This window comes from Harmonia axyridis, chromosome 4 (genome assembly GCF_914767665.1).
Source record: "Harmonia axyridis chromosome 4, icHarAxyr1.1, whole genome shotgun sequence".
Lineage (NCBI taxonomy): Eukaryota > Metazoa > Arthropoda > Insecta > Coleoptera > Coccinellidae > Harmonia > Harmonia axyridis.
Genome location: NC_059504.1, coordinates 16,504,071 through 16,514,973, shown reverse-complemented (window position 1 = coordinate 16,514,973; position 10,903 = coordinate 16,504,071).

The following is a 10,903-nucleotide window of genomic DNA, read 5'->3' as shown; positions in this document are numbered from 1 at the left end:
ATAGGTTGAAATAATAACAGTTTTATCCATTGAATTTTTAATTGCTTTCGATGAGATTGTGAGAAAAAGATGTTGAGTAACTTGAATGTTACAATAATTGTGGATGCTGACAGTATCAATGTTTAGATGACGTTAAGAGGGAATCAAACCACGTGACTACTGAGCAGTGGCGGCTAGTGACAGTATAAGATGGTGACGCACGTAAAAAAAAAAACTATTATTACACAGGGAACAGCTGTTTTGGTGTCGAGGTTTTTTGAGCTGATTCTATATCAATTTGATGTCCTGAATTCAAATAACCCATTCATTTTTACCTAGGAGCAGCTTATATTTCTAAGATATACAATTCAAGAGAAATATAGGTTACATTATTTTGACTCAAATACGTAGATAAGTGTAGTAAACAAAAGTAGATACAAAATTTTTATTTTAATTATAGAAAATACAATATTATGTCGTACTTATAAACAAAACAACATTGAAGAAATCAACTAGTCACTCAACACTTCTTTTCCGCGACATTCTTGAATGTTTTTCCAAACTGTCCTTTTTTAAACTCCAGCAGTAATCTGTCATCATGTGCATGTCCCATCTTCCTTTGTAGCGGTCCTTCATAACTTCAATATCCTGGTGAAATCTCTCACCTTGTTCCTCATTCATGTCTCCTGAATTTTTCTGGAAAACGGTGAGTGAGTTACCGAACACAAATGACATAGGAAATGTTAAAAATTATGGACAGTGTTGCCATTATAACCATTTCAAATTGTTGGAAAACTCTTTAGATCAACACTCAATCTACAGAAACCGATTATATTTGAGAGGCTAGTGACCTATCATATCACTCATGAGCCACTAATGCGAGATGTATCTCGCATCTCGGATCCAGTCATTGTTCCCTGTAAATAATTGACATGGTCAACAGGATGCTTGGAGACCTATTAGTTTCTTCAAGCGCCGAGGGCATGACAATTTCAATGGATTTACAGGGAACGAATGGTTATTGTGAATAAACTAAAAAGGAAAGTGTTAATTCTTCGAGATGTCGAAACAGGTCAGATCGATTACACGACTGTAAATCTTCGGAGATTTACTGGAGTTGGGAAAGCTTGAAAACGAGACGATGGTACCGGATGTGTCACATCTGCGTATCATCTGCTGGTCCTTCAAGAATATTACATGATCTATGGCTGATGAGATTTCCAGCAATCCGCGAAGAGCTTTGTGTGGGTGGAACGGCAAAACTATTATTGGACTAGGGGTGGTACTTGGTATTTTCCCCCGATATCGGAGTGACGCTAAAGGTGTGGCCAAGCCGGAAGAAGGGAAGTCGATAGCCAGGCAAGTTCAGTGAGTTGCGTTCAGTATACAAGTTCAAGTTCAGTCTGAGTCGAGTTAAGTTCGAGTTAAGTCTAAGTCGAGTTTAAATTAAGTTCGGTCGGTCAAGACGTACGAGGTAAAGATGAAAAGACGGTTCGCGGACCAGCATAAGACGAGTCGCGAACGAATTAAAGACGAGACGACCGGAAGTAAGACGAAGACGTGATATTCGAAGACGTTTCGTAATTAACGCTCAAAGATAACATGAAATTCAGTACCGTATATACTGTGTTTGTACTGTAATTGTGGCTTTTTAAATAGATGTACATAATAAAAAGTTTTTAATTATTACAAACCCGAATAAAGTCACGAATAAGAAGAGGAAAGACCAGGTAATCGAATCATACCTCTGGACGATCGATTAACCAAGCTTACATTTAAAGTATATGTCAAACTCCCGAACAAACACATATGTGATATATCCTATCCTGATCTGCATTAGGCTGAGAATCATACCAAAGTTCATGTTAGCTGAAATGTTCGGTGAAATAAACCAGTTTCCTGCTAATTCACAAATGATTTAAAACCTAGCTGAACTTCACATCGCACCTTACTACATCGATTCCATCCAACCAAAAGGATAATTAAACTGACAACAGCAGGTCCTCCATGCATCTTTTCCCACAATAACCGTTCGCATCCACAGATGACACTTATGGCCTGTTTCACATGCGTTACGCGTGCGAATGAAAATCGCAGATACGAATGGCTGCCCGGCCATTATTTCTTCCCAAGTTTCATCCATTACCTCAAACGACACGAATTCCCGAACACGATCGCAACTAACAATGAGAGCACCCCGACAAATCAGGGGTGGCTATCAATGCCCAGAGCCAAATCGTTATCGACGTCCAAATTAGGGATTTGAACGCAGATGTCCCGCTGATTGAAAACCAACAATTACAGCGCGACTCAATTAATAAGAGCAGACGTGGCAACGGTGCAATCTGGCAAAGTGAGTAATAGACGGAAATAATTGATTGCAAGTTCCCGATTTTGCATCCGCAATCCGGGGCGAGATTGCCTTTTTTAGCCCTATTTGGTAAGAAAATAGGGACGCTCGTTCGCCACAGCCGATGGGAATTAATTGGATATCGCAGCGCCAATCCCGGGATTTATAAGTACAGACCGATGGCATTGCCAAATTTTGAGAGCTATGAATATTAATTAATTTAGTGAAATACTGTTGCGAATCGGACGCCTGGGGTCTTGGCTTTATTTCAGCGGCGCATTTGTCCATATTTACTGTGATGTAACGGTCTGCATATTTCACAATATTGATTGTGGAATATTAGGCTGGGGAAAAGTTTATTTCCTTTTTTTGCTTCATTTCGATGCTTTCTAGAAAGTGTAACAATGATCCAATCTGAGTCAAATACTCGCCTGTCTGTTCAATAGTTTTTTGCCAATGATATTCCAAATTAATAATGCTCTTCTCGTAGAAACCCTTGTCCATATTGGCAAGAAACTCGGATAACCAAATCTCACATTTTGCCTCAAAAGAGGTAAAATTTATACCCCCAAGTGAGTTGGCCATAGACAGGAATAGATGGTAGTCAATTGGTGCAGAATCCTGACTATTGGGTGGACGCTTAAGAACTTCCCATCCTCTCCCTCCTCTTGGAGCTTCTGATGCATCATCGAAGATATGTGCACTCTGAAGATGTCCTGAACCAGTGAAACACTACTCCTCTCTTATTCACCAAATCAACTGACCCATTTTTATCTTCACCATCCGCTTCAGAAATGGTTCAATTCAGTAACGATTGGTAGATGAAAAAACGATCAATGAGGTATTTTTTCGTTATAATGTGTGACAACCAAACAACAAGCTATTTTCTTGATCCAGCTTCTACGACTTCTAATATGATGATCAATATCGAAATTATTTCTACACATCTACTAAGTGACTCGAATCCTTGAAGTACACTGATCAACAATTGCTAGGGATCACTTATGAACTTCTCTTCATTTGTATTTTTTTCAAGTTATCTCGTGAATATCTGTACATTATATGTTCTCTAAGGAAAAAGTAAGATGTTTTGAGTTGATTATATCAAAGTCTTCCTCACTTCATCGACTCTTGTTCACAAAATCGATTATTATCTGTAGGCAGTTACAGGTGGAGTGAAAAGCAATGTGGTATTTGTTATTAAATCTGTTTTTTTCTCTCGTTCAAACACATAAGGTGACAATAATTGAAGAAATGAGAACAATATCAGCTTATTAGTCATGCCGAGAAGAGGTTTGTCCCAGCGAGAAGTGTCCCGGCGGTTGAATGTTTCGCAAAGTGTCGTGAGTCGGGCTTGGAATAGGTTCATCCAAAACGACTCAGTAGCTTATGTTCATGGGGGAGGTCGGCAGCGCAGTACAACAGCTGCCCAAGATCGTCTTTTGATCCTCAATGCTAGGAGAAATCCCACTTACCCGGCGTCGCGGCTCAATAGATCACTGAGAGTTGCAACAGGAGTTCTAATTTCGAACCAGACTGTAGGACGACGACTACATGTTCGTGGTTTGAGAGCACGTAGGAGGGTACAACATCTCCGTTTGAATAGGGAACACCGGGTTCATCGACGGCAATGGGCTGAGGAGCATCGCAATTGGACACTTGAAGATTGGAGCCGATGTCTATTTACGGATGAGTCTAGATTTCGTTTGGTCAACTCCGATGGACGTATTCTTGCTTGGAGGGAAAGAGGTCGAAGGTATGCAGAACAGTTTATGGTACCCACAACAGCTTTTGGCGGAGGTTCTATATGTGTATGGGGAGGCATTTGTTTGAACCAACGCACAGAGTTGGTTGTTCTGCAGAACACCACCATGACCAGCCAGAGATATCACGATATGATTATTGAACCCTTAATTGTTCCGTTTGCGGCTGCCGTGGGCGAGAATTTCATTTTAATTGACGATAATGCCCTCCACACCGTAGTCGTCTGGTTAATGAAGCGCTAGAAACTCATGCTATTGATAGGATGGACTGGCCAGTTCGCTCTCCAGACATGAATTGCATCGAACATGTCTGGTCTGAGATGTCTAGACAATTGTCAACCTTAGAACAACCGATCAATAACCTGGAGGACCTTTCTAACGCTTTACGGGATATTTGGACGAATTTGCCCCAAAATTTTATAAATCGTTTGATCGAAAGTATGCCTCGTAGGGTAGAATGCTTGAGACGAGCTCGTGGGGGACCAACTAGGTACTAGCTTAACCGAAACTTCAGCCTTCTTGTGGTTTCATCATAAAATTTTTATGTTACTCAAACACAGAATTTTAAGTCTTTTTTTCTCTCCAACTTTCCATTTTTTCATTTTTTTCTCAAGTGAACCATATTATTAACTGAAAATACTCTGATATCTGACTAAATTTATAATCTTGGAGCGAATATTCCAGAAATAAATTTAGAACAAGTAAGTGATCCCTATCAATTGTTGAGCAGTGTATATCAGACACCTGACTGCCTTCACTCCATATGAAATGGATAGAAAAATGTTTGCAGATGATACTCCAAATTGAATAATCTAAGATCAATCACTTCACAGACGAATTCAATGGATCACAGATGTAAGGATCCATGCTAAGCGGTTGATATTGTGTTGATTCCATAAATGCTTTTGCCTCTCTGGCAACATGCAGTCTCGCTTTGTCTTGTTGGAGCGTAGCATTGTGTATGGAAGAATGGAATCATACAATTAGGGCTATATCGGGGAGCTGACGGCAAGCTACAATTCTCCAACTTATATTAACAGTTACACAAAAGTTTCATGGAAGTAACCAGCTTTACATAATTCCAATTGAGATTTCTCTAGAAGAAACAGATCTTCTATTAGTCGTCAAAAAATGTGAATGTTTGCTTTCTACAATACCAATAACAAACCCCCTTCTACCAGTATTTTTCCTAGCGTCAGTTATCAGAATTTGTTCGATGTATCAGTCAACAAAGTGTTGTGATTAAGTATGTCGTTCAACTTAGAAATAATTGTTATAGTAGGAGCCAATTGCGCTAGCAGAAGGACTGAAAACGTCTCGCCAAAATGACGAGAAAACATTAAATTTATACCACCTCTTGAATGGAGTGCTGGGGTGCCAGCTGCATCTAATGGAAATTAGCAGTGATTTGCCACCATTTGGAATATATTCCTAGACAAAAGCAATACTTAAATGTGTACTAAAAATCATTAAATAATTTTTCCTGAATTCCTGATTTTCTACGATTTAACTGTGAGAGGTAGTGTCTAATCTAAACGGAAAAATAGTTCAAATTCAATCGAATAGTGTATGCAGACCAACCATTAAAACTTGCTTCACAGAGCTTGGGCTCTGAGAACTCTATCCCCTAAGAGCTAGTATTCTCAATATGCGGGCTTATTTCTGAGACGTTCAGACCAATGTAACTGTAGACATACATTTGAGAGGTTTTCATTGCACCGCGACCTCATAGTCTATTAAGCCCCCATCGGAGCTTTTCTCACAAGAAGTGGTAGTCATCTTCTGCTCGTCTTCCAGTTCCAGTGTTAAAATGAACTCCAGTATCTCGGATGGCTTCAAGGAGGCTTATTTTCTCACAGTTCTCTTTTCGTTGGCTAGCGGTGGCGAGACGTACTGTCACCAGGTGTTCCTGAATTACTTTCTCTTCTCCATACAATCTGCACTCATCATTTTCTATAGAGTCATTTCCATGATGTGCTTTCTGAGGCGGTAATGTCCTATAAGGAATCCAGTGAGAAGGTGGAGCATATTTTTGCTAAAATCCATCCACATACTCCTTAGATCTCACAGTATCAATGTTTCGATTGAACTTATTGAAATCATCCAACACAGGATTTATTTTTCTGTATGAGGTGTATATTAATAATAATAATAAAGGCTTTCAATCTGCAAGAATAGTTATTTATAATACAAGTGCAGAAGGCATTGATATTCTTCCACGAGTTCAAAATTCAAAAACGAGCCACGAAGTGGCGAGTTTTGAAATGAACGAGTGGTAGAATGAGCCTTCTGTACGAGTTTTATACATTATTTTCTCTAATTCTTTGCATTTTCATTGAAATTAATGAAATATTTCCATAAATATAATTTAGTGATTTTTGCTTTGAAAAATGTTGGTTGGCAGAACTGATTTCTTTAAGGCAATTTGATGAATTGACAGATAAAGCCGTAGCGGAAAGTTCGGCGTGCCAACATAGAATAATAAAATATAACCATGAAAACTGTGCGTTTCTGATATATTCTCGCACGATTTTGTTCTACAAGATGTGGAAGAATGAACGAAATAACCACAGAATTAGAGAAAATACATATTCTCTCGCAGAATAGGCAAGTTCCAGTGCATCCAGGCCGGATGCACTACCGGATGAGCTCCTTCAACGGCAAGTTTGTTGGTCCCTTTATTCAAATTAATACCTGACCGGAACCAAGATCAAACAGACGTCTTTTCTTCAGTATGTTATTGAGTTTCCTTCGGCACTCCAATCACATCTTTAAACCGATGATATGTGTGCTCAATGTTTCCATTGCAGCCTAACTCTTTCAGAGTGTATGTTTATGCACATCTTACGATTGCAAGTATCTGTGCCTGAAAGACACTTTGACAGCGGCCTAACGATAATGAGCATTTAGTGCCAGCCCTGAACACTCCAGCGTGAGTTTCGGTCGTGATTTTAGAACCAACTGTGTACCGTACCATTTTATGTTATCTTTTTCTAGATCTGAGATAATGGACTTCCAATCATCTTGTCTAATGAGCATTGTATTGAAAATTTTCTGTAAGTTACTGTTCTTTATCATCTCGTCTTTGGGAATGTCCACTGATGGGATGGACCTGACTCTCTGCTTTCTAATTATCTCATTGCCAGTACCTTCCCTGGGTAGTCTTAGAATGATTTAATGGGCTTATCTACCACAAGATGGAGAGGTGTGAGGTCTGTAATGATATCTATTGTCCTAGTTGGACATTCTCATAGCTCCAATAATATAAACACAGGCTAACCTTTGTATTCCACGGTTTTCCCCGTGATTCAAAATTATGACATACATCGAACGCAGTATTTTTGGGTTGCTTACCCAAGTCTTACCCTCACTGCCTATACTTTCTTTGAATAGCCTTAAAAAGGTCTCATAAGCTAATCTATTTATGATTATGTGGTCTTCCATCTGAGACGTTCAGATGCTTTATATCCTTGTTCTTGACCACGGCTACAAAACCCGAAATTTTTCAATTCTCTTCCAGAAAACCCAAAACCTCCCAAGTAAAACCACACCACCCGAAAAACAGTAATAAAATCAAGCGATCATTGCCCATCCATTCTTCAAGCCTCATCTGTTCCAGACGCCATGAATCCGATTGAAATATTATGGACCCGGAAGCGTTTGGGAGACCGCAAGAAACGGCGTGATAAAAGAACAATGGCGGGTAGCGGAAGGGTGAAAAGTTCGAATGAAAAATAAAACAGGGACCGCCATCAAACCTACCGCTGCGGAATTTGCCGGAGCGCATAGGACTCTTTTTCCGCGTCACATAAAAAATGTTGTGGTTGTGCCACATCGATGCGAGGATACAAATAACCCTTATTTGTTCGTGCGGTGTTCCGCGCTACGGGATCGGACGTCGCTTTGTCACAGGCATTTGTCAACTGTTCTGAAGATACAGGAAGGAACAATACTCGGGATTGTCACCGAGGATGTCGGGATGTATTTTTCTTTTGGATTAGACGTGGGGTTCGTTCAACAGAGTAATCATGGAATGTCTGATTGATTTGGAGTGGGGAAGAGAGTTTGTAACTTGACATTTACATCATATTGATTAAATCTGTAAATACAAGATGGTTCATATAAAATTATCCAGCCGAATATTCTCGTAAGGACGGGGTTTTCCCGGAAAATGCTGTGGCAGTTTGATTTTCATTTGGGAGACGATGACATTTTATGTAAGTCAATTTTCCAACATAATATCTTTACTGCGACTGCTGAACCCATAATAATATTAGTGATTGAAGTTGATGATAATAGAAGAGTTTATTTGAGAGATATCCGATTGCCTTTCATATATACATATACAGGGTGTCTGGTGAGGAATGGGACAACGTTTAGGTGGTGATGAGGGATGTCTAAAGGAGTGAGAAAATGCCATTTGAAATCATCTGCGGTACATGGTTCCTGATATACAGGGGGTTTTAGAAAAAATGTGGAAATTTCAAATGACCACAATTCAGGAAATGTGAGAGCTAATCTGATGATTTTTCGTATGAACAAGGATAGAGTCAGTACGAATCTGTTTGAACGAAAAATTTGAAATAAAATCAGATCCGGACTCAGAAATTTCAGTTTATCTGAAATTAGGTAAAAACAACACCCTGTATGCGGTTTTCAATTTTTTTGACTTCAGATTCTGAGAGAGCAGGAAAAATACTTTTGAACTCAACTGTCATCCCGAATGGCACAAATTTTTCCTGCTTTCTATGACCCTTCGAATGTCAATCTTCCGATTTTCGCTCCTTACATATTATTATTTTCTCGACATTTCAGAATAATGAGATCTCAGATAGTTACTCATAAAAAAAAAGGGTCATAAACGAATCAAAAATTTCATAAAAATGATCAAAAAAGCGAAAAACAGTTAACATTTGGAAAATTTACGAACTATTTCTGAAGTACTAATTGATGATTCAGTAGGAACAAGATTAATGATTAATTCTTCAAATATTGTTCAAAATGAAAACCGTCAACTTCTTTTCTCTTAGTCGATCTTTCAGATGAGTTTGGATCATTATTCCTGTTATATCCAAAGTTTCATTTGTCATGTACATATTTCTATCATTAGTCTTGAATCTAGTTGCCAGTTATGTCAATTCTATGGTGTGTTATCATTTATGATGAGAAAAGATAGAGCATTTAGTTATCTGTCAAACTAGTGATTTAATTGTTGATACAATCTTACTTCAATTTGTTGAAAATCATGCCGCACACATTTTTTAATGAAGAGTATGTTGACATGCTTTTGGTGTATGGTAAATGTGATATGAACGGAAGAGCAGCTGAAAGGGAGTATCGTAGACGTTTTCCCAATCGTCGGGTTCCAAATCACAAAATTTTTGCCCGCCTTGTTGCGCATACGAAACAACATGGTACTTTTCCCAGCAAAACAGTTTCTGAAAGACCACATACAATAGAAGAGAATATCCGTGAAAATATTTTAGAAACTGTGCAAAACGATCCGGGAGTAAGTATCAGACGATTGGCTTCAATTCATGAAGTATCGAAATGGTACGTTTGGAATACTCTGAAGAGTGAAAAATATCACCCATATCACCCTCAAGTTGTCCAGCAGTTGGAACCTGGCGATGAGATCGCACGGCTTCAATTTTCCAGGTGGATAAGAAGTCATAGAAGAAATGTCGAAAGAATATTATTCACAGATGAAGCTCAATTTACTCGCGATGGAATAAACAATGCTCGAAATAATCACCTTTGGCATCAACAGAATCCTTTAGCTGTCGTACAAAGACAATCACAGAGACGTTTCAGTGTTAATGTGTGGTGCGCAGTTTATGATAATAATTTAATAGGTCCTCATTTTTTCGAAGAAAGACTCACCGGAGAAATTTATAGAGATTTCCTCATGAATGTTCTTCCTAATTTATTAGGGAATATTAATCAGAGAGGACTTATCTTCCAGCATGATGGAGCACCCCCACATTTCTCAATTTTAGTGAGAAATCATTTGAACGAGGTATATCCAAATAGATGGATAGGTCGTGGTGGTCCAAGAGCATGGCCACCTCGGTCCCCCGACATGACACCATTAGATTATTTCCTTTGGGGACATCTTAAAACTATGGTGTACGGGCGAGAAATAAATACAAGGGAACAATTAATTCAGCGAATAATAGACGCATGTGACGAGATACGAAACAACCCGAATGTGATAAGGAAAGCAGTTTTGAACTTAATGAAAAGAGCAGATAAATGTGTAGAAGTTGGCGGTTTTCATTTCGAACAATATTTGAAGACTTAGTCATTAATTTTCCAAATGTTAACTGTTTTTCGCATTTTTGATAGTTTTTATAAAAGTTTTGATTCATTTATGATCTTTTTTTTTACTAATGAGTAACTATCTAAGATCTCATGTTTCTGAAATGTCGAGAAAATAATATGTAAGGAGCGAAAATCGGAAGATTGACATTCGAAGGGTCATAGAAAGGAGGAAAAATTTGTGCCATTCGGGATGACAGTTGAGTTCGAAAGTATTTTTCCTGCTCTCTCAGAATCTGAAGTCAAAAAAATTGAAAACCGCATACAGGGTGTTGTTTTTACCTAATTTCAGAAAAACTAGAATTTCTGAGTCCGGATCTGATTTTATTTCGAATTTTTCGTTCAAACAGATTCGTACTCACTCTATCATTGTTCATACGAAAAATCATCGGATTAGCTCTCATATTTCCTGAATTATGGTCATTTGAAATTTTCTCATTTTTTCTAAAACCCCCTGTATATCAGGAACCATATACCTCAGATGATTTCA